General features: G+C 44.9%; 1 protein-coding gene across 6 annotated transcripts in view; it reads left to right on the top strand.

Moving 5' to 3' along the window:
• The window catches only part of ADGRB2 (adhesion G protein-coupled receptor B2), a 1,127,991-nt gene that overhangs the window by 607,121 nt on the left and 496,552 nt on the right, over window positions 1-24,318 (top strand). The gene's annotated exons all lie outside the window — the stretch shown is intronic.

The following is a 24,318-nucleotide window of genomic DNA, read 5'->3' as shown; positions in this document are numbered from 1 at the left end:
CACCAGATGCAGAATGGACAACAAAGTCACCATTTTAAACGTGCGTCGGGGGATGAAGAGATTGACCCTCTTGAGATCCAAGACAGGGCGCAGATGCGATGTATCCTTCTTGGAAACCAGGAAGAGGATAGAATACCAGCCCTCGCCCCACTCCAGAGGAGGAACCTCCACGATAGCCACCTTCCCCAACAGAAGGCGCACACCTTCCAGCAAAGCCTCCCGTCATAGAGGATGACGGGGAAGGGGGTCACCCGGAAGACCGTGGGGGGGGGGAAGAAGAGAACTTGATCCGATAACCCTCGGATACAGTCTGCACCACCCAGGCATCCGGAACTGTCAACCACTGGGACAGGAAGAAACAAAGGCGACCCCCAACCGGAAAAGGCAGACAGTCATTGTGCAGAGGAAGGAGCGGGGCAGCACCACCAGGAGGGGCACAGGACTTGCCACCTCCATGGGCCCCGTGGGAGTTGTTATGGCCACGAGGCTGTTGATACCGGATTGCTGCTCCACTCGCAAAAAAAGTAAGTGAATCACTGTCAGTGTGCTGTTCAAGTAATCCTTGTATAAGTGTGTAATTCCGAAAAAATTAGGGGAAGGGTGGCATTCAGAAGAACGCAGAGGAGCAGGGATAGCAGAGAGGGGCACTTGACCCCCGCTGTATGCATATGGGGGGTACGGGGGCTGGCACACAGATGGTGCATCGGGCGTCGTAGGGCAGCCTCTCTACACACACTTCTAATCTTAAAGGCTTTAAGATTAGAAGTGTGTGTGGGGAGCAACAGTTAAGTGAAAGGAAGATGCAGGGTGCGGCAAGTGTGAGATCAACAGTAAATCTCCCCTATGGAAGTCACGCTTAGCCTTTCTGACTTCAGATGGGCTTTAACCCGTTTACTGCGGCGGACATTCTGCCGCGGTGCGATCGTTCTACAGAGCGGGTGGAGCTGCGTCGGCCAAGTTAAGGCCCACAGCTCGGCTGAGACAGACAGCTTGCTGCCTGAAGTCACGTTATTGTAAGTCACTGTCTGGCCATCCATGGCGCTGCAGGGGGATGTCACATCAGAGCGGGGAGTTAAGTTGTCAGCCACTGGCTACTGGTTTGCATCAGCCGCAATCATCCTAGTGCATGGCTCTCAGGCTGCTGCGGCCCTAGTGACAATTTTACTAATATTTCCAAGCAGACCAACGGACCGAGCCTGGGGTCAGAGTCAAGTAGACAGTAGAGTGTACAACAAGTAAGTAGACCACCCACTCCGCGTGACAGTACACAGCGAGTCAGAGATGTGTTAAATTTGGAAGAGCTGCCCACAGTTGGAGTGAGTTGGTGTAGTGCTCAAGAGACCTGACCATCATTAGTCATTGTTGTAACTCATGGTCATGAATGATGTTGTATTGGGGCCTCTATCACTGGCAATAGAAGGTACACTGCCCTCTGTGACCATCACCCCGCTGCAAAATACCAAGGGAGGGAGTGACATTGCAGCGGCCTGGTCTGGACCCATTGCTGGGGCTTGCGGACTCAAAACTAAGTGACTGCGGCTGAGTGTGTTATTTAAATTTGTTTTTTAGTGGCAACATGCAATCAGCTGCTTCAGTGCCAGTCAAATTAATAGCTGAAGTTCTTTTGCCCTGTGCTGTATTTAATACTCGTTAGCCTGAGGTAAAACGCTGGTTAGTCCTGAAATAACTCACGGAATACACATCTTGGCATCTGGTGAGATAGCCACAGCAACCCTGTTCCCTGCCTGCACAGAGAACTACACTGCCTTGGCACAGCCGTACCCACTGTCTCCCTTCCTGCCCCCGCCTTATTACCATGTAGCCACAGGACAACGGGTACATGACATGGCTCTGCAACCAACCAAGCCTGCCATAGTGCTCACCCAGAGCTGGGTGCATTTAAGCATGTGGCATCGCAGAATAAGAATGGATATGCTAGAGGTAGGCTTTTTTTACATTTATTTATTTTTCTGCACTTTGATTTATAGCCAGGGCACAAGTATTAAAAAAAGAAGTGGGGGGGACGCGGACATCACAACAGTAAGTGATGTCTTGAAAAGTGGCTTGCACCTACAAACTCATTGCCTCCCCTCGCTCACCCCTTAGTTGCGATTGCATCAGAGAAGCCAGCGTGTGAGCAGCGTTCCGAATGAGTTCTGATCTCGCCCCAGAGAGGCCAGAGAGTGAACATGTGGCTCGATTTGCTCCAGTAATTGAGCTCCTGGTAAAATAAGTGGAGGGACGCCGTCCACCCACGTGATACCCTGACTCGAGCCCTGTTTATAGCACAAACTTGATCCGAACGTATCAAAGCGATTTGCGTCACCACTAATTGCATTACAAACAGAACTACGGCTTGAATTAAGGAGAACAGGCATGCACAGCGGGGGTGCAGGCGTTTATAAAGTATGTGCTAAACCACTGTGCGTGTTTGGTGAGGTGCCTAAAACTGCACAGCCAAAAGATGGGAAGCCGAGGTGTGCTTGAACTGGTGTTACCTAGCTCTACAGTGCACCACTTGAAGTGCATGGGTGTAACGCAGTTAAATCCTACCGTGTAAGATTGACAGCGTCTCTCAGGAATTTATTTATAAAGGGCTGCGTGGATGGTTGTAAAAATGCTCAATTTATTAAACAGGATGGCGTAACATAAAAACGACAACTTTTTTTTATCTGTGCTGCAACACACGCGGAAGAACATCAAGCACCTGCTCACAAGAGCGTAACGCATGAGCACCACTTCTACGCACGAGTGAGAATCTGTGTGCTAACTCTGTTCTGGAAGAGTGCAGGGCTACTCAATTCAATTCAAAAGTCTTTATTTCGATAAAAATCATAAAAGACACATTAACAGGACAATTTACATTTATGGCTGATTAAAACAAATCCAGCAGCAAATAGCATTCACAAAGCAGTAAGACATTACATACAGTCAATCTCCATCGTTAAAAATATAAATAATTAATTAATAAAATAGTGAGGGATTTTATGACCAGTTCAAATAGAATCCAACTTTTCAATTTATTAAATAAATTCGAATTATTTAAAAAAAACACAGAAATAATTCTAACTCTGTATTGCTCTAAGACAGTAAAGTGACAAGTGCAATTTTATGTGATTAGATAAATACACACAACACATCAATATGTGCAAAGACCTTGGGCTCGTATGATCCACATCCAGTGGAGAAATTTTGCGACAGCTATAACCACAGGCTGTGAGTTATTTGTTTTTCAAATCCTCAGTGCCTCACAACCTGTTTGTATACCTAGTTGGAGGCAAATGGGTCTCAACCATGACCTTCTTGGTACTTTGTATTCGGGGCAAACGAATAGTATATGGCCAATACTTTCCTTTTCTGAGGGACAAAAGGGACAAGTGGCACCGGAACCACTATGCAATTTAGCAGTGTAACTGTTAATGGGTAATGTACCAATCCTAAACTGATGGTATCTTTTCCTATCTCCGGGAACAGTTATATAGTCCCAATAGCCCTCTAAGGCTGCTGTATGCTTGATGTCTAAAAAAGCAGCGGTCAGGGAAGGGCCACAACAGCGACCAAACCTTTTCTGGGCTACCAGACTCCAATAAAGTTCTCTAAGGCGATTCCTCGGTGGGAAGACATTGACCTCGGGATCTTGCCAGAGAGTTAATAACCCCATTGCTTTATATATTACGCCAACCTCCCTCATCCATGAAATCTTATGGGCCCTGTCTGCAGGCTACTCAGTTCTTTATCAAACTAGCAGATGTTGCACTTGGCGGAATTTAATCATTAATATCATTAACACGTACTTTGCGCTTACACCGTAAAACCTGTTCCTTTTATTAAAAAATAGGGTGATTGTATTAAAAATGCACACACACCAGGGCGCTGAGTAAATGTACAGCACCTACTGTGGTCTGCTGAATTTGACCTTGCTTAATATAACTAGTGCTCGGGTAAACCACTCCAATACCTTCGGTTCAAGCTTACAATGTATTAAATTGCTGGGGGGAGGGGTGATCCAGTCTTTCACAGGATGAGCAAACTTCCTATACCCTTTGCATGTACACATAATGAATGGCCCCGCCTACCAAACATCTAGAGCACACAGCTGAAATGCAGCCATTTATTTCCATTTTATAAATATAAGGCCTCGGCAGATTAATTTACTCATAATAAGTAAATAACATCTCTACTTCCACTCTCAGCTTTATAATTAGGAAGACATTTTGTGCGATTTAGCAAGTGGTCCTGTTTTTCACACATTTACAATGCCAATAGCTCTAACTCTCGCAAATGCGAGACCTATTGCATTGCAAATGCTTGTTAAACACTCTCATGGCAGCAAACGTAACATTTTAACACTGTCTCCTTTTCCATCCTCGTGGTGGCCGAGGAAGTGAAGCAGGGGGAAGAGGAACAAGTGGGGTTAGTGGCAAAGCATTATTATATATCTTTGTTTTGCATTCCATTAGCCATTTATCAATAGAACTTCAACAATAATTTGTGTTGGTTGGAATTCTCCCAAACCTAGGCACCAGGACTTAAACAATCGATCAAACCACTTTCCAGCTATTGCTCCTTGTACATAAAAAATATAAAGATCAGCTAAGCCTGAGTAAACCTGGAAGGTTTAAATTTGAGCTACAAATTGAGCTTTGCTGGATTCTCTGCCATCACTTCAATGCCTCATGCCAGCAACTGTTTTCAAATGACCTATTTCTGTCAAATCAAAATTGTATTCTCCCTATGTGTGATCTCTTTTTTCTCTTTGTCACTTCTCTTATTAAACGTCTTTGACTATAGTTTTAGCACTCCTCTGTTTGTAATAGTGTGGGAGAATGTTTTGCAATTCTTTAAGGTAGTAATTTCTCTGCCTTCCAAATCTTGGTGTTTTTCCTTCCAGCACCGCATTGTGTATAGCTGTAAAACCTCAGATGGTCTATTCTCATGTCCTAAGCATAACATGGCACTCAGGAAAAATAAAGGGATGGATAACATTCTTCAGTTAATCCCAGCTACTGGTACTGGTGCTATGTCCCTGTACATCTTTTTTTCCACCATGGCTCTTCCGACAGGAGACAGCCATGTACTTAATTATCCTTGGTAAGCTCCAATAGTTAAAGTCCAGCCCAAAGTGCTAGGCCAGGTCTCCTCTGAAAGGAACTCCGTTAACCCTGGTTGAGGCCTGTTAGGACTTGTCAGTGAAGTGTAGTTTGAGTCCTGTGATGCAGTGAGCAACCGTGTTTGCTGCAGTACATGACCTAACTTTTACGATTATGTCCAGATGTGGGCCCTGTGCTCACTGTGCCACAGGAGTCAAGCTATACCGCACGGTCAACTCTACAAAGGCCAAGTACAAGTTCAAGTTCAGGAATTTGTATAGCGCACTACTCACCCAGAGGGTCTCAAGGCGCTTGAGGGAGGGTGTGTGCATTACTTATCGAATAGCCAGGTTTTTAGTTGCTTTCTGAAGGAGAGGTGGTTCTGTGTAAGGCAGAGGTGAGTGGGGAGAGAATTCCAGGTTTTGGCCGCTAAGTAGGAGAAGGATCTTCCTCCCATGGTGGATCTATGGATGCGCGGAATTGCGGCGAGGGCTAGATTGGATGATCGTAGTTGGCGGGTGGGTGTGTAGAAGGACAGTCGTGTGTTGAGGCATTCGGGTCCTAGGTCGTAGAGGGCCTTGTGTGCGTGAGTGAGGAGGCGGAACGTTATTCTCTTGTTGACGGGGAGCCAGTGGAGGTCTTTCAGGTGACTGGGAATGTGAGCTTGACGGGGGATGTCCAATAAGAGTCTGGCTGAGGCGTTTTGGATGCGTTGGAGTTTTTTCTGTAGTTTGGCTGTGGTTCCGGCGTAGAGGGTATTTCCATAATCCAGTCGGCTAGTGACCAGTGCGTGGGTGACTGTCTTTCTTGTTTCGGTGGGGATCCAACAGAAGATTTTTTTGAGCATGCGAAGGATGTTGAAGCATGAAGATGAGACGGCGTTGACTTGTCTGGTCATCGAGAGGGAGGAGTCTAAGATGAAGCCCAGGTTACGTGCGTGATCTGTAGGTATGGGTGCTGTACCCAGGGCCAGTGGCCACCATGAGTCGTCCCAGGCAGAGGGGGATGATCCTAAGATGAGGACTTCCGTTTTGTCCGGGTTTAGTTTTAGACGGCTGTTCTTCATCCATTCGGCTACTTCTTTTATTCCTTCGTGTAGATTGGTTTTGGCGGTGTTTGGGTCTTTGGTGAGGGAGAGGATCAGCTGGGTGTCGTCTTTGTAGGAAATGATGTTGAGGTTGTGTTTTCGCGCAATGGATGCGAGGGGACTCATGTAAACGTTGAAGAGGGTGAGACTGAGTGATGATCCTTGTGGTACGCCGCAGATGACTTCGGTGGCCTCTGATTTGAATGGGGGAGGCGGACTCTCTGGGTTCTCCCGGCGAGGAACGAGATGATCCAGTCCAGAGCTTTTCCTTGTATTCCGACGTTGCTGAGGCGTTGAATGAGGGTGCTACGACAGACTGTGTCGAAGGCGGCGGAGAGGTCAAGTAGGATGAGGGCAACTGTTTCTCCATTGTCCAGTAGCATTCGGATGTCGTCTGTAGCTGCGATGAGGGCGGTTTCGGTGCTGTGTTTGGCTCAGAAGCCAGACTGTGAGGGGTCGAGGGAATTGTTGGATTCAAGGAAGGCGGCGAGCTGACTATTGACGGCTTTCTCAATGGCTTTGGCAGGGAATTGGAGGAGTGAGATGGGCGGTAGTTCTTAAGTTCAGAGGGGTCTGCTGTGGGTTTCTTCAGAAGGGCGCTGAGTTCTGCATTTTTCCAGCTTTCTGGGAAGGTAGCGGAGTTGAAGGAACAGTTGATGACATCGCGGAGATGGGGTGCGATGATGGAGTCTGCTTTGTTGAAAATTTGGTAGGGACATGGGTCGGTTGGCGATCCTGAGTGGATGGAGTTCATCAGGCGGATGGTGTCTTCAGTAGTGATTGGGTTCCAGGCGCAAAGGTTGTGAGGGTGCTGTTTTGGTTCGGAGGTGGGTGGAGTGGACTGTTCTTCGGACTGGTTTTCAAAGCTGTTATGTATGTTGGCGATTTTGTTGTGGAAGAAAGAAGATAAAGAGTCGCAGAGGTCTTGGGAGGGAGTGATGTCGTTGGTGCCGGCGGTGGGGTTGGTAAATTCTTTGAATAGTTCCTTGCTGTTGTGGGCGTTGTTGTCGAGTCGATCCTTGAATGCTGATTTCTTTGTGGATCGGATCAATTGGTGGTTTTTGCAGGTGGCGTCCTTGAAGGTGGTCAGGTTGTCAGTGGTTGAGTTTTTTCTCCAGGTTTTCTCGAGAGTACGACATATCTTCTTGGATTTCTTAAGGTCATGGATGAACCAGGGGGCCTTTTTGCTACCTTGTTTGATCTGATGGTTTTTCAAGGGTGCTAATTCGTTAGCGCTGTGGGTGATCCATTGTGTGAGTTTGGTGGCAGCTTGGTTTGGGTCCGATGACATGGCAGGAGGGTTTTGGTTAAGCGAAGTGAAGAGTTGGTCGGTGGTGATTTTGTTCCAGTTTCTTCGAGGAATAGGTTGTGGGGGGTTGTGGGTCGAGGTCTTTTTGTAACTGAAGTGAACGCAGCTGTGGTCCGTCCAATGGAGAGCTGTGGTGTGATCGAAGGAGATGTGTTTGCTGGAGGTGAAGATAGGGTCGAGCGTGTGTCCGGCAAGGTGGGTGGGGGTGTCAACAAGTTGTTTGAGTCCTAGATTGCCCAGGTTGTCGAGGAGGGTGGTGGTGTTGCTGTCGTTTTTCTTTTCCAGGTGAAAGTTGAGGTCTCCCAGTAGAATGTAGTTCTCGGAGGTGAGGGCATGTTGGCTGACGAAGTCAGTGATGTCTTCGTTGAATTGTGTGCGGGTTCCTGGTGGTCTGTAGATGAGGGTGCCTCTAAGTGGGCTCCTGGGGTCGGTGTGGATCTGGAAGTGAAGGTATTAGGCGGTAGCGAGGTTATCGTCGGAGCTGGTCGAGATTCCGATGATGTTCTTATGTACGATGGCGATGCCTCCTCCTGTTTAGTTGGTGCGGTCTTTTCGGATGATCTTGTAAGCGTCCGGGATGGCTATGGCGATGTCGGGCGCTGATGAGGCGTTCATCCAGGTTTCTGTAAGGAAGGCGACGTCCGGCGATGCAGTGTCGAGTAGGTCCCAGAGTTCAGTGGCGTGTCTGTGGACCGAGCGGGTGTTCAGCAGGATGCACTTCAGGTGGTTAGAGTCGGAGCTGTGTTTGGAGTTAGTGGATTTGGTGTGGGTCCTGATGCAGGCGAACTTGCAGGAGTGGCAGGCGAAGGGTCCATGGGTGTGTCCTGGGGCAGCTTCGCAGCATTGTGGTGTGCGTCCGGGGTTAAGGGCAAAGAGGGTAGCGGCGTCATACCTTATGCGGGTTGGGTGGGTTGTGCGAGGACCAGGGGGTCTGGCGCTGGGCGCGGTCCAGGCGCGGACGGGCGTAGACGGGCTTACCTTTGGCGCACCTTCGGCGCGCATGGGGCGCGACCGCTGCGCGTGAACGCTGCACTGAAAGGCATCTGTCATATGTGGATAGTGGGAGGGGGAGGGGCGAGGGAGGGTCAGCTGGGAGGCGGGAGCGGGGAGGAGAGACGGGCCAGAAGTAGTCACAACAACAAAATGACTGCAAACAGAAAGCGAAACAGGGGCACAGCCGAAGTAATGCAATGAACTGGGCAGTGCTAGCGGCACAATCAGGCACAAATAGATGATATTGCAGGCGATGCGAGCAGTGCTAAAGTAACACCAATGAGCACGAAAAAATAATTAGCAGGCTACAATAATATCACAGAAAAGCAGCGCAAATGAGCACAATTGATAATTAGCAGGCTACGATACCAGGCGCTATGTCAAGCAATGCGATCTCAATTGCAGGCGATATCAGGCAGCAAGGAGGAGAAGCGCTGTGTCAGGGAGCGTGGGGAGCGACCGCTTCGGGGCAAGCCCAGATGGTCACAGCGTTACTTTGGATGGGGCAAGCCTTCTCTATCAGTGGGAGGGAGGGTCAGCTGGGAGGCGGGAGCGGGGAGGAGAGACGGGCCAGAAGTAGTCACAACAACAAAATGGCTGCAAACAGAAAGCGAAACAGGGGCACAGCCGAAGTAATGCAATGAACTGGGCAGTGCTAGCGGCACAATCAGGCACAAATAGATGTTATTGCAGGCGATGCGAGCAGTGCTAAAGTAACACCAATGAGCACGAAAAAATAATTAGCAGGCTACAATAATATCACAGAAAGGCAGCGCAAATGAGCACAATTGATAATTAGCAGGCTACGATACCAGGCGCTATGTCAAGCAATGCGATCTCTATTGCAGGCGATATCAGGCAGCAAGGAGGAGAAGCGCTGTGTCAGGGAGCGTGGGGAGCGACCGCTTCGGGGCAAGGCCAGAATTGGTCTGGGGTTGCTGGAGGAGACCTGATCTGGCACAACTGGCTGGACGGTTCCTATTAGTGAAGGGCAAAGACTGTTTTGCACATGGCATGTCTCTGTCTAGAGTAGCATAATGGATGTAAAATCATGGACTAAACTGCACCCCAAGAAATCTCCAGACCAAACGTTTGAAGGACGGAGTTGGGCACCAATATAGTAATCTACTTTTGAATAATGCAAAAGCTGTCTTTTTATTTTTCCCTTTTTCTAAATGCTTCTTGAACACTGAGTTTTTAACATATTTGTACTTTAACAAAAATACTCACTTAAAGAAACATGGCACACTGCTTACCCCACTCTTTTTATGTGGCGTGTACTTTTTTTTTTAAGTTCTCATGTTTAAGAATACCTCTTCTCAACCAACATTACCTTCCCGTGTCGAATCAGACGTAGTGTTTTCAAATGTATCATTTTTAACTTGGGTATACATAACATACTGTAGAGGCTTGACAGTGAAAGATATGATATGATTTGTTCAAGGTTGGTAAACTTTCTTTTTTTTTTTTGTTCTAAATGTTTCTCTCAGAACAATCATTGTTGGACAGCTTTAAAAGGGAAAGTGCCCTTTTGGGATCACAATCACCTCCCACTACGTGCACCGACCCTTGTATAAATGCATCACATTTTGATACCATACTTAGATCTAGGGAACTTATGTGTGTCCAATGGTAAGTCGTCAACTAGCTCTACTGTCGAAAGACTTGACACGTTTGTCCATCTGCCACTGGGTCATGGTGATGAAAGCCTATCCCTATTTAGGGTGGGGCATCTGCCACTGATTATTCTCTTTGGCTCACCATGCCCTTCATTGTGGTCCTTGAAAGTACACTTTAAGTTTTTTTCCTCAATAACAAACCTTCGCGTAGGTGGACATACTTTCGGAACTGAGAGCCCCACCTCTAAGGCAAGGGACTTCAAATGAAGTGAATGGATTTCGCCGACCTAGTGGCTCCTCCGCCAAATTCTAAATTAACCAAATATTTCCCTCAACTCGTAAATGAGAAAGTGTGAGGTAGATTGTCCATAAGAAATACAACCCACTCTTAATACTCAATTCAGTTCCAATTTGAATTTGAAAGAGTTTAGCTTTTAATTCTACATTTTTGGTTTTTTGTTGAGGTCTATGATGAGGCCTGCTGCTGACTTTAGATCTATTTGACACAAGGTAATATTTCATAACATTTTATACTATTTGACCTTAATGCATTGTTTTCTCTAAATTTGAAACCGCGTTAATTAATTTCTCCAGACAGCTCACCTCATTACCTTAGTATCACAGGATGGTACATGAGGTGATGGTCGGACCATAGCTCCTGAATATCACTCCTTTATTGTTTTGATGGCAAGACCAGTGTTAATGTATTAGTTAACCATAACACCCCTACAACCTTAGTTTTCTAGGGAGTTGCATTGCTTTTGTGGCTTTTGGTTTTGTATATTGTGTGGATTTATGAATGTGGGTAATTTGATGTATGTTGAGGTATGATGGTGGGTGTGTTGGTTTATTATATTGGTCCATTATGTTAACTGTGCCAATATATGACAGATAGATAATATGTTGACATATTGTGGTGGTTGTACTATAGTATGTTGATAGGTGTATAGACTTAAGATTCTGGGTGTGTTCATGTACGATGTGATTTAGGTGGACATTTGATGGTAGGTATGTTGGCATGTGGTACTGGATAAGACAGGGGAGATGCCTCTAGTACTATATTTCGTTTTCTCTTTCATTTCATTTTCTTTTTTAATGCAATTTTTGATTTGCAATTAATGTATTCTGTTACAGCTAAACCCTTGCCCTGTCCCTCCCTACCACTCTGGCAAAGGTAGTTTGTCACCCTAAATGCATCCGGATGTAAGCTAGGAAATCCACTAAGAAAACAACAGCACCGATAGTTTGCCTTTTTTACAAATAGTAAAAGAAATCGTTTGAAAAACATAGTTTTGCAGGTGATTATAAACGTATAAGCCAGATTCGGCCTCATCAACAGACAGTGCACAGTGAGACTAGATACAGGCATTTGGATATAGCTTTCGTCACATAATAAATCAGACAAGATATGATTTCCTCAGACAGCACAAACTTCAGATATGAGTGTATTGTACCAGAACCATTTTAGTAGGAATCTAAAGAGAAATACAGTTGCATTAAACTACAATGAATACCCTAATGACATCCAAAGTCAGAAGTCATTTTTGCAGATTAAAATGCACTACATGTTTATGGTTAAGCCGTCCAAGAATAAACGTCGGATGTTACGAGCTTTAATCAATCTGCAACTGCTGGCATCCCAGGAACATTTTGCATTGTATACCTGCATTATTCATTATATTTAAAGCATTTATATAGCCGCTCTGGAAGGATCAGTGTGAGTGATTTAGTTTGAGACATTCCAAACAGAACAAAGGATGCAACGAGATGGGTAGTGGATTTGAAAAACAAAGTCATTTCATTACAGTCGCATACTTGCTGTAGAACCAGTGATCCCTTTCAAACATTTAACATTTTGTGTCCACTTGTAGAAGCTATTTCTAGTGTTTTAAAGGTTGTTAAACGTATTGACAAGTGTAATAAAAAGAAAAAGGCAGACTTGTTATTTTAAAACCACAATCTATTGACACATTAGTTTATTAGAGCACGGCCTTATAGTACAGCACTCCTCCACAAACCCCACTGGTAAATTCTGTATGTGAGGATGAAATGGAAGGCTACAGGGAACATTTACAAAGTTATCTATTTACTGGCTCCTTAATATATAACAACCTGATGTAATATGTACCTAACGTTAAGGTCTAGAAAAAACTCCCTTTGGGGTATTCTCTTAGGATTCCAATCATACACTCACACCACAGGTTCCACTCAAGACATTACTTGCGCCAATGACGGTCATGTTATGTTATGTTATGTTATGTTACTTTATTTCATTTATAGCGCACAGCTACTCCAGGGAGCATCCCGGCGCTTTAGCAAAGAATAACAGCATAAAAACGGCAGTCACACAACAGAAAAAAGCAGAGAATGAAAAGGGTCTATTTCATAAAAAGCCATGTTTTCAGGTCCTTTCTAAAGGCAAGAAGACAGGGAGCCTGTCTCAAGGACAGTGGTAGGTTGTTCCAAACTGTAGGTGTTAAATAGCGGAAAGACCGACCTCCCAATCGTTTGCATATATGCAGGAGATTCTTTAATCCCGGGCATGCAAGTAACGCCAAAATTGCCACACATACAATCGAAAAGAAGATAGAAGTTTGTTGGCCAGAACGTATGCATTAATGTTCGGTACCCTGCATCTAGTGAGTCCTGAAATTCTTCGAGATCGCCATATATATATTTTTAATTGATAACAGTGTCGGAACACTGATTATAGATCTATTGACACTGTGATTTTTTATCTTTATATTTTTTAATGTGTACATTTATGTTTTGCTTTTAATGATAAATGGTGTATTTGTATACTTTCCCGTGAACCAATCTAATAAAACTAAACAATCTTTTTTTTAAATATTCCATTCACAATTTTGACTTTCTGGCAACAGTAATACTGACCTGGTGTGTCTTGAGTGGAACCTTTGTTGTAAGTGTATGATTAGAATGCTAATAGAATACCCTAAAGGGAGTTTTATCTAGATCTTAAAGTCTTTCTGGTGTCCTGTCCCTTTGGCGTGTTGGAACCCTCTCTCTTTTTTAGAGATATGTACCTAACCTTCATGTGACTGTCGCATCACAGTCCTTACATAAATGATGGCCGACTTCCTCCGGGGAGAAATTCCACTGTTGCTTAAAAAAAGGTTTGTCTTCTCCCATCCCACAAGGTGTGTACAAAAGCCAACATATGCTCCCACCAGCTGTATTGTTTTTCTGTTCTTTTAAAACCTATGACTGCATTTACCCTCCTGTCTCCGTCCTTGAATCCTGGAAAGTGAACGAGTTGCTGGGACTGACAGGTGGCAATCTCTGCAAAAGAGTAACTCCACACGTAGTGATCACGGAGCTTATCAGGTCTCTTAGGGCCAGATGTACAATGCATTTTACCCGTTTAGGCTGTTTGCAACTGGTAAAATGCATTTTCCTATGTACCAACCATATTTTGTTAGTAAGGGTTTGCAAGTCACTATTAGGAAGCAGCACTTCAAAGGCGTCCCTTCCTAATACGAGTCGCAGTGGCATGTATGAATGTTTTGCGACTGGAAAGCAGTCGCAAAACATTCATATTTTGCCGACTCCTTGAAGGAGGTGATAACCCATTCCCACACTGGAAGGGGTCCTTCATCTTTATAAATGTGGGCGCCACCATGTTTTAGGAGCAGGCAGTGGTCCCACTTACTAAATACATTTCTGCTTTTCCACTCACAGTAGTTCTATTATGAGCTTGTCGATTTCAAGAAAGTAGTGGCAAGGGATCTCGTACAGTGTGCCCAGCAAGGTGTATATGCATTGAGGAAGCAAGACCATTTTCACCAGGGCAACTCTACCCATCATTGACAGGAGCAGTGTCTTCCCAAACCCAACTGATGGTCGCTTAGAGTCAACCACATGTCCGATGTTAATAGTTGTGGAGTCTTGCTCAGTTTAGGTGTCCGGATTTCCAGATATCGAAACGATCTTCATCTCCCAAGGCAGTCCGGCAGCTCAGCCATCTGGATCACTTTCAGCATCTCCAGGGGAAATAGTCTGGATTTTGTATGACGTGAGGGCACAAGACTTCCCCAAACTCTCGCATTGCCCTCAATAGGATAGCCACTGAGTATTCCAGCCATCATAGCTAGACAAGAGCACAATCCGCTTAGAGTGAGATCATGTTCTGGGTCTCCCCCACTGGGATTCCCCAGGATTCAAGCACCTGACAGAGCATACATGCCACTGCTCTATTGCGAATGCGAACAGTAAAGGTGACAGTGGGCATCCCTGTCTAGTACCCTGTGCAGGGTAGAACATATCAACACTGTCCCTCTCATCTGCACCCTCACACCTGAATCCATATACAGCAGTTTCACCCACTGTATGTTGAGACCACCAATGTACACTTTCTCAAGGAACAGCCAAAGGTAACTTCAATCTACCAAATTGAACGCCTGTTGGATGTCTAGCAAAGCTGTGGCACCGGTGTCTTCTGATAGTTGTGGGGCGTGCTACACATATGAGAGATGCCACAAGTTGCAGACATTATTCTGCTTCAGCATAAACCAGCACTTTTCTGCGTGTATCAGTGCAGAAAAGGCGTCCCAGCAGACGAGCAGCCAGTACATCACTAAATATCATCACATCTATATTTAACATGGAGAGAGGGCGGTAGGAGGATGTCTATGTCATCTTCACCCAGTATAGGGATCATTACCACTATCGCCTCATGCGCTGCAGTGGTAAGATGCCCCCTGGTCAGGGCCTCTTCATCCACCTACTACAATTCATCCACCAGGGCCCTCGCATTTCTGTGGTAAAATCCTGCTAGTAGCCCATCCCTTCCTGGGGTTCTGGCCGTTTTTAAGCCGTGCATGTCAACAATAATCTCCTTTTTGTGTATGGGCGCCTCCAAGGTCTCTGGGTCTTCCTCCGTGAGGCATGACATTGTCACCCCTGAACAAGTGCCTGCGCCCCCTCCAGTACATCGTTAGTCTGAGCTGTATATATTTTACGTAAGTGGGACATGAACGCAGTATTAAAGGCCTGCTGCATACAAACATACTGCATTGTTCTGCATTCTGTCCATCAACTGTTGTTTTTGCATACAAACAAGCACACCTCCTCCGTCCCTTACTGACAAGATTTGTACACAGTGGCCCTCCTGCTTAACCAGCCAGGCAAGTGTTGTTCCCACCCTGTCTCCACCCCCGTCAAGCCTTTGGTGGTGGGCAGTATGGATGGATTTCTCTAGTCTACTCCAGTCCTCCATGAGCTCCTCCTTGCTTTGCTGTCATTCAGGCAATTTATCAGGGTCCATTGGCAATACCCTCTCCAGTCCTGGCAAGTTGTGCTCATGCATTTCCAGGCTTCACTTAAAATGTTTCCTTAACCCGGAGGTGGTGTCCAAGCATTCCCCACCTAGCACCACCTTCATAACATTCCAATCAACGGTCCTACTCCCTGCACTGCTGCAGTTTTACTCAAAGTTACGAGTCAATGTCTCATCCACCACCATTGCGAATACCGGATCTGAGAAGGCCTCCACTCGGAGCCTCCATAGATGGATTGCTGACCACCTGTGCCCCCGTTCATATATCAGCGGCAGAGGGGAAAGATCAGATAAGTACTGCACCAAGTGAAGAACCGAGTTTTTAGAACCCAGCGGCGCCAGGGACACGCCCAAAGTCTTCGGGTTCTCCTGTCTTGGCAAACAGAGACACAGAATACTTCTAGGTGGCGTCAGAGATCAAATGTATTAGCTGCAGCTAGTAACAGTAATCCCAGCAACACAACATGGTGTACAACTCAAGAAACTGCTCAATTTTGTAGAGCAAGACATCAGTATTTATACACAATATTCACATTCCAAAAAGGCTCACTTTACATTGTACCAACCCCACAAGTTAATTATTAGGATGTCCCAAATTCAATTTCCACAAGCCGGACAAACCCATAATTGAAAGCACAATGCATGTAACGAAGGAACATAAAAAAGGAAACAATGATAGATAACGAGCAAGATAATGCATGTGTAGAAAAGCTAAAAGTTGACGATGTCCTGAACTTTGACTTGCAACCCCAGATAGCAATCAACCAAGGAAATTGGCCTCGCAAAGGGTCAGTTTCAGATAATGAGGTCAGTTCCTTACAATGCACCTTAGAGTCAAGAAAAGGCTTAGTTAATAAGTGCAACTTTGTTCGTCTAGTTACCTCCATGGGCCTACGTGATGGCAACACCAAAATGGAGGCACGAACAAAATGGAACCCATATTCGAGACAAAGTCTCTGAATACGTAATGAACTCGCTAGTTAACATGACAAATTCACTCCATATTAGCCGTACTTGCTAAATACGGTACAACATCACCAAAATCGTGACGGAACCATAACATAACAGGACAAGGCAGATTTTACAGAATCTCACAAGTATGTCACCTCCTGGACTCCCTGCGCAAGGGCAGCGGAGATGAAGCAGTAGTCTCGCCTACTACAGGTCCCAGCAAAAGGTGTGTAACAAGAAAATGCTCTCTTTCTCCAGGGTGTCTCTCTCTCTCTCTCTCATTCCAAATGTCCACCAATACCAGTCCCCCCAGTGTGTCCTACAGGCCCCCTGTCTTTGCCGGTTTAATATTAGGTCTAGGGGGTTCACGTTCAATCGCACCATTCATCAAACAATGAAAATCACCATTTAGGATTAGGTCAGCAGCAAGAAACTCAGTTGCAGCAGCTGCTACCTGCCCAAAAGAATGCGGGCTATCTATATTTGGCATCATTCACCAATCATACATCTCTCCCATCTAGTGACCCAAACAGGATCACATATCTTACCTCTGTGTCAATTTTGTGTCCCTTATGGCAAAACTTAACCCCTGGGGCCACCCAAATCAGTGCTCCTTATGTGAATCCAGAATAGGACGTAGAGTAGAGCTGTCCCCTCCATCACCTTCTCAGCTGCGACACACAGTCTACCCCCACCCCGCAATGGGTTTCCTGTAGAAAGGCAATAGAGACTTCTTAGCGTTTCATGTAAGTATGAACCCTGGTTCTTTTTTACAACCAGACCAACCCTCTGACATTCGATGTCAAGAATGTCATTGTATTGTCTGCCATCATCCACTCTGTTCTGTACAGCCCCCTCCCCGCCACATGCACTCACACAGGCCATCCCACCCAGAAAGTGACAGGTATAGTGTCAAAAGGTTCATATTGATACAAGAGCAGATCAAAGGTCCCCAAAACAATAAACTAAGTAGAAGACCAGTTACCCTTAACCCCTCGACCGCGGGCCTAGCTCTTGTTCCTACCAAAGTGACTAAAAATAGATCATAGTATGCTGTACACAGAAATCGTACATCATATGTAACTCATGTGTACATGCAGTTGCTATTGTACTCTAGCCTGCAGCCAACATAGAGGTCAGACAAATAGGTTCAGACGAGACCATAAAGTCCCCTTTGCAGGTGGCAAGAGGTCACCACTCTACCCACCTTTGAAACCTCATCTGGATCAACTCAGTGTTAAGGCGGGCCCACATCTGTACTGTGACTGCCAGTCCCAGGATCGCTTCTACAGTGTAAGAACGATTCCTTCATGTCCAGCACACCCTTCGTGTTCATGAGGGTGCCATCAGTGTAGACAACAATCTGTCCTGTCTGTCCAAGGCTGTCCAGACTGGCCGATCAAGAGCTCTGACTGTGTAGTCATGCAGAGTGCCTCACCACCTTTTAATTTTTCCACTTTCCACTGCGTTTGATGTCAGGAGAGGGCGCTGCCAGATTATCTACCCAGTTTTTCACCACCTCCAGTTTATAAAATAAAAACGCTTTACCTTCATGCTGCACTCGCAGCTTTGCTGGATACATCAGGCTGTACTCCAACTTGTACAGGTCTTGTACTTTTTTGGTGTAGTCCGAGAAACTGGAAATGGTTCTGCCACCAAATGGGGAAGGCCCTGTACCCTGACGTATTGTAGAAGGCCATCCCAGTCTCAGTAATTACACTAGTGAGCTATGAGGGTCCCCATGTCATGGTGGGAGGGCTAGTGCCCGATGTGCTCGCTCAATTGAAAGAATTTGAATAGTTGTTTAGGACGCAGAGTGCTAACAATCCACTCTACCAGAAATAGTTCCGCTGATTGGTCTTCCGCCTTTCCCAGGAACGCAATGAAGCGTAGATTATTACACTGCGACCTGTCTTTTGAGTCTTCAACCCTGTCCTCTAGGCGCTCTGATTGTTTTTTCAGCATTGATATTGACTCTTTCAGCACCCGTACTTCTTGTAGCAGTTCAGAAACATTCTACTCCACAGCAGAAACCCTGTCCGACACTTTCTGAAGATCAGCTTGATTGCCATGGCGCCAATCTTTACCACTACTTCCTCTAACAAACCCTGAATTGCAGTCATCAAGTCCCCCCAGAGTTGGAGCCTGCTCCTTAGGCTCCTCATGCTAGCTCCCTGCCCCTGAGCTGACTGTTCTGGGTGCAGCCCATGAGTATATTTGACAATCTTGTTTGGCTGCTTGGTCTTTTCCAATGATGGCGAGCATACTGGGGCATTATGCTGTTCAGTAAATCGCACTGCTTACCTGGATCACTCCCTCTCCCAGTCTGGGTATCTTCTCTATGCACTACGCCTTCCTGCAACAAGGCAGATCTCGGTTCACTTCTTTAGCATTGGAGGACTCAGCAGTTGTCTGCAGTTTGGGGTTTCATCATCATCATGCCTACGTGTGTGCCAGAGGCACCAGTTCACAGGTCTTGGGCTACCGGGCGGGCCTTGGGACCGCATACCCAAGGCTCCCAGGTTCTACCACTCCTCCATATGTGGAAGCTCAACCTCTGTATGTGCTCCATTTCAAGTTGGCTTATTGCCCCAGTTGCCGCCCACACTTGTGGGCACATCTCCTCTCAAGGGCCCTGGGCCTAGCCTCAGGCACAGGCAGTCCCCGTCCAGGTCAGCAGACGCTTCACTGGATAGGGCCCGCAGCACAGTGCCAACGTCGGCGGCCTCCTTGTGTTCCCACAGCGCTGCAAATGCCTCCCGTTGTCTCCCTCAGGGCCCCTGCTGTGACACTTTATTTTGAAGCTCGCCACGTACTGCATGTGGTTCAAGCTGCATGACCCAAATTTCCTGGCCGTTGTGGCTGTGGTACTGCCACTCCAGGTCCCAGCAACCGCCCCCCTCAGGCCTCCAGATCCCCTGGCAACATTTTACAGCGCCCAGCCCCAGGTGGTTACGTCTCACCATAAAAAGTGCCCTGCAGCGTCAAAGTTGTTCACCATACCTCCCTTGTTGTCCCTCCCCGCCAGCTCTTTGGGCTGCAGCTTCTCATAGCTGGCCTCCTCTGCCGCCACTGGACTTCTTGATCAGTCACAACAGTCATCGAATATTTCTTGTGCAGCATTTCCGGAGTTTTCCTGTGTTGGAATGCTCCTATGCCTCCGGGTTTCAGCAGGGTTTAGACATTCCAGCTGGAGCTCCACGAGGAGTGTCTACTTGGTCATCTTGTTTGGCCACGATGCCTATAAAAAGATTGGTACATGTAAATGGATGCTCACAACCCCATCCTTGAATTCAGTGAGGTTCAGAGGCATCCTCATTCAGATCAGCCTACTGTTTGCTCCTGGGAAGCAATCCACATCTTTTTCACACCTATTCAAATGCTAATTCGTGACTGGGAGATGTTTGAGAGCAAATGCAAATTAATCTCCAGGAATTTCATGCCTGGAAAAAGGAGCTGTCTTAAAGCTATTTTTCCTTAATATTTATTAAAAATCAGAGTGCACTGTTGAATTGGATTCTTAATAACTATAAAAAATAGGTGTTTAATTATTTTTCTAGCTGGTCCCATTCTTGAGAAACAGTGTTAAGATTGTAATCTGTATACTGGTTTTCTACATAGGACAGCTAGGCTTCCTACAGTGAAAAAAAGGTTTATGGTGCTAATTACTGTAAGGACATGTAACAATTTCATTTATATATGTCCTGTTTTTAAAGACCATGAACCCTGCCTTGTGGACTACTAGGCCTATGTAGGGGTAAATTATTCATCATTTATAGAGGGGGTTTTGACCTGCCAAAAGGGGCAATTTTCACAGGTCAAGTTGTAGTGTTGAAACTAACTGGAGTCAGGCTACAATAGTAGGCCTGAAGCCATTGTTTACAGTGTCACTGCAGTATGTTATATAATTTTGGATCGCGCTCGGCAGAGTGTCCCGGCACGTGCAGAGGTGTCCCGGCACGTGCAGAGGTGAAGGAAAAGTGTACCAGAAGGGCAACTTAAAAAGGAAGGTTTTAAGCTTTTTCTTGAAGATCACATGATCCTGAATGCTCCGCAACACCAAGGGCAAAGCATTCCATGCCAGGCTAGCTTTCCTGACAAGTGAACATCCACCCAGCTTTTGACGATAGAATCTGGGGGTCTGCGGTAGCAGTGTTGCAAAGAGGTACGCAACTGTCTTACTGGATTGTAAAAGACAAATCTCTTCCGAAGATCTTTGGGGCCCCTGCCTTAGAGGGCCCTGTTCGTGATGGAGAGAATTTTGAATTGAATTCGGACCTCAAGAGGAAGCCAATGCAGAGAGCACAAATAGACGCGCACACTGCACCTGTTGTAAAATCCTAACAGAAGTCTGGCAGCAGAGTTTTGGACTACCTGCAGTTTTCTTAAGAGGTAGCCAGGAATGCCCACATAAAGGGCATTGGTGTAATGAAGACGAGATAAAATCAAGGCACGGACCAGCGTTTCTTTAGCAGGTCCTGGAAGAAAGGGAAGAAGCGTTCTCAGTGCTTTACTGCTGTGGAAACACGTCCCAACGAGCTTCTTAACTTGTGTGGAGAATTTCAGATTCTCAGAGAACCAGATCCCTTGATTTTCTGCAGTATTGTTCTTTGCGCTGGGCAAGGGGGAGCCAGGGGGCCACAGCTTCGCTTTGAAATCAGCCGTAAAGGTCCCATACAAGAGAACCACTGACTTCCCTTCATTGCACTTCAGCTGAGCCTGGGCCAGCCAGTGGAAGACGGAGGTTAGACAGTGTTGCGCAGGATAGAATGAGTCATCATCTCTTCCCCAAGAGAACAAAAGCTGTGTGTCGTCAGCGTGGCCATCACCTTAGCCCCTTATGATTCCACTAGATAAACCAGCAGTTGATTGCACAATAGGCGCTGCAGTCCACTAGTGTCATTTAACTTACAGGCCAAGGGTACATTTTGTACGATACTAGGGACTTATATAATTCAAATATACCAGCTCGGAATATGTAAATTCTACCATGTTTAAGGGGGAGCACAGGGATAATGTTCATAGAGTTTTACAGACAGGCACACTATAGGGTTCAACAATAGGGGAAAACTATAGGGTGACCATAAAGAAAAGGTGGATTGTGTCCTACATCTTTGATCTTTCCCTATTTCACTAACAATCTACACAAACGGCTCATGTCACACTCAGTTGTTGATGTTTTCCCTGCTAAGCCGATTAGAGCACCATGCCTAGCGATTTATTGTTCTCTTCCAGTATCTGTAATATCTTCACTATACTTGACAACCGATCTCCAGGTGCATATCCTTTCCTTTTTCACTCTTTTAGTCAAATTCCCTTCACAAATGTACTGTATATGTAGCTGTGAAATGCTTTCCGCATCTTTCCTGAACAACTCGTTTGACTGTAGTCCTAATAATATTGACAGCTTTGTCATCCTCTCCTTGCCATGAGTAAATTAAAATATTACTTTTGTTTCATGCTCATGTTATGTCTAACTGTGAAGTGCTCATCCTCATGCTTCTTTCGAAGTGTCTGCTGGGTGTGTGCTTCTGAAAGTAGATGTGTGTATACTTAAAAGATAATAGCAACAAGCTTTGCCCATTCTCTAGGGCATAGGACTGCTGTAGTTTAGCTGATGAAAGCCATCTTGTTGCATTCCATTTCAAAGCTTGTCCAAACTGACAACTCTAATCAGAAGTAAGCATCTTTAGCCTCGCCAGGTCCATTTTCTTCTATGATGAAAATGCGGTTAACATCTAGCTTTTATTCCCCTTTTTTTGTCTGCCATTAGCCTAGACATTTTGATTTTACTAAAGTTATTTGTATAATTTACTTACATAAAGCGGCTTTCAGCCAGCTCTTTTCATCTATTGGTCTGTTATTGAGTCATTCACATTTTGCTTCAGCCACTGACTTACATCTCTTAAAGTGACTGCATTGCGCTCTTTCACAAGAAACACATCCGCACATAACGTAGTTCAGTTCACTGCCAGGGTTTTCACTTAATTATTACTTTAGTGTTTCTTATGTTTACCCCCTGTATTTGATGCTGATATGATTTTTTTAAGTCAGATTTATTCGAGTTTTTCAGGGTTTACCAGTAAATAGAGATAACATAACATAATGTAGCTGGTGTGCTTTTTAATTGAGAACTACTACACTTGTTACACTTTTTGTATGGCTCCAGCTAGTTTGCTTACTGTGCAATTGTATGCTGTGCTTATATAGACTTGTAACTATGATATTACTAATATTTTATTCAAATGTACTATCCTTTCTATCTAGCTTTGCAACTCTATCTGTCAATATTTGCAACGTTCTATCTATCTATCTATCTATCTATCTATCTATCTATCTATCTATCTATCTATCTATCTATCTATCTATCTATCTATCTATCTATCTATCTATCTATCTGTCTGTCTGTCTGTCTGTCTGTCTGTCTGTCTGTCTGTCTGTCTGTCTGTCTATCTATCCATCTACCCATCTATCCATCTATCCGTCTATCCATCTATCCATCTATCCATCTATCTCTATCTGTCTCTATCTGTCTACCTGTGTGTCCACCTGTGTCCGTCTGTCTGTCCATCTTTCTATGCAATCCTTTTTGTCTTGTGAATTCTCTTTTAATCTATCTTGTCAACTCACTCTTTTAATCTATTTTGTCAATCCTCTCTCGTTGTAATAAAGGTTTACAAAACTATTGCCAACAAATAAGCTTTAGAAAAAGCAAAAGAGGCTGGCAGCCAGTGCCAGACCGATTGACTTTTTAAGGTGTGGTGTTAGTTAAGACCTATTGATTTCAGCACCTAAACCAAGGTGCAAGTTTTAGACCTATTTTTTTTTTTTTTTTAATTATCAGATTATTTTTAGCGTTTAAAAACATGTAAAATCTTTCAATTATATTTCCCCAAAATGTTTGTAAATTAACTTTTTGAAGTCAATATTGTGATTAAGTTTGGATTTATGCTTTAAAAGGCTACATTTTTGTAGTAAGTATCTTTGTATATTATGTACATTCAATATTTTTGTCCAGTGTATTTTGGTACTTTACGTCATTTATGTAACGTCGATATTATTGTTGATATTGTGACAAACAACAAGGGAAGGTATAAAGGAAGAAGATGAGAATGAAATTCCCCATGTATTTACAATAAAATAATTTGAGAGAACGGAAATGAACTGCTCAAAAGAGGCAGTAGCCATAATAATGTGTAATATTTTGTAACATTAAGTTAGTGGGTATTGTTTAGACATGTGTGGGTTTCAGATACCTTGGAGTGTATTTATGTAATCAATGAGAATTAGGGGTCAGTGAAGATGAGAGGGAGTCCAAGTTCAAGTATTGAATATCATTCTTCAAATAGCTGCCCTGCTCCAGGAAAACACCCCACTCTCCATCAAGTTGATGTTCCTTGCATTGCTCAATCCCATTTTGCTAATCCTCTATTTCAGTTATATTCGTTGAACATCACTGTGCATTACAGTTAATAAACACTTACTAGTGAGAAGACACTCTGGACTTGAAACTCCCTCTCAAAAACATGGCTTCCTTATTTGAGGTGCACTACTTCTGCTGATTATATATATAATCTTCAGTTTCTATGCCCTCAATCCTATGATGGTTTAACTCCCAACTAAATATCTTCATTCTCACGTCCCCCCATGCTCTTTTGGTACCCAGTTACCAAATGGCAGTACGTTTCTGCAGTTGCCAACTCTTCTTGTCCTTTGCATTATATACTGTCTCAACCTGGGTTCCTTTATGCTGGTTTGGGGCTACTTTCATAAGTTGACAAGCCTGCATGAAAATAAATTGCAAACATTCTTTATTTGGCAGGTTTTTGCAGATAATGGCACTCCTCTCCTTTGTGAGTGATATTTTCAATAATGTTGGTCCTCTCTATTAATGTTTCTTTCTTCAGCTATTGTTTGTTTGCTTTCATATTAAAATGTTTTTGTCGTGCTCTCCTTTTCTCTTCTATGGGTTC

This window comes from Lissotriton vulgaris, chromosome 2_1 (genome assembly GCF_964263255.1).
Source record: "Lissotriton vulgaris chromosome 2_1, aLisVul1.2, whole genome shotgun sequence".
NCBI classification, from domain to species: domain Eukaryota; kingdom Metazoa; phylum Chordata; class Amphibia; order Caudata; family Salamandridae; genus Lissotriton; species Lissotriton vulgaris.
Note: the sequence above shows the minus strand (reverse complement) of the source record. Positions and strands in the feature narration are given on the sequence as shown.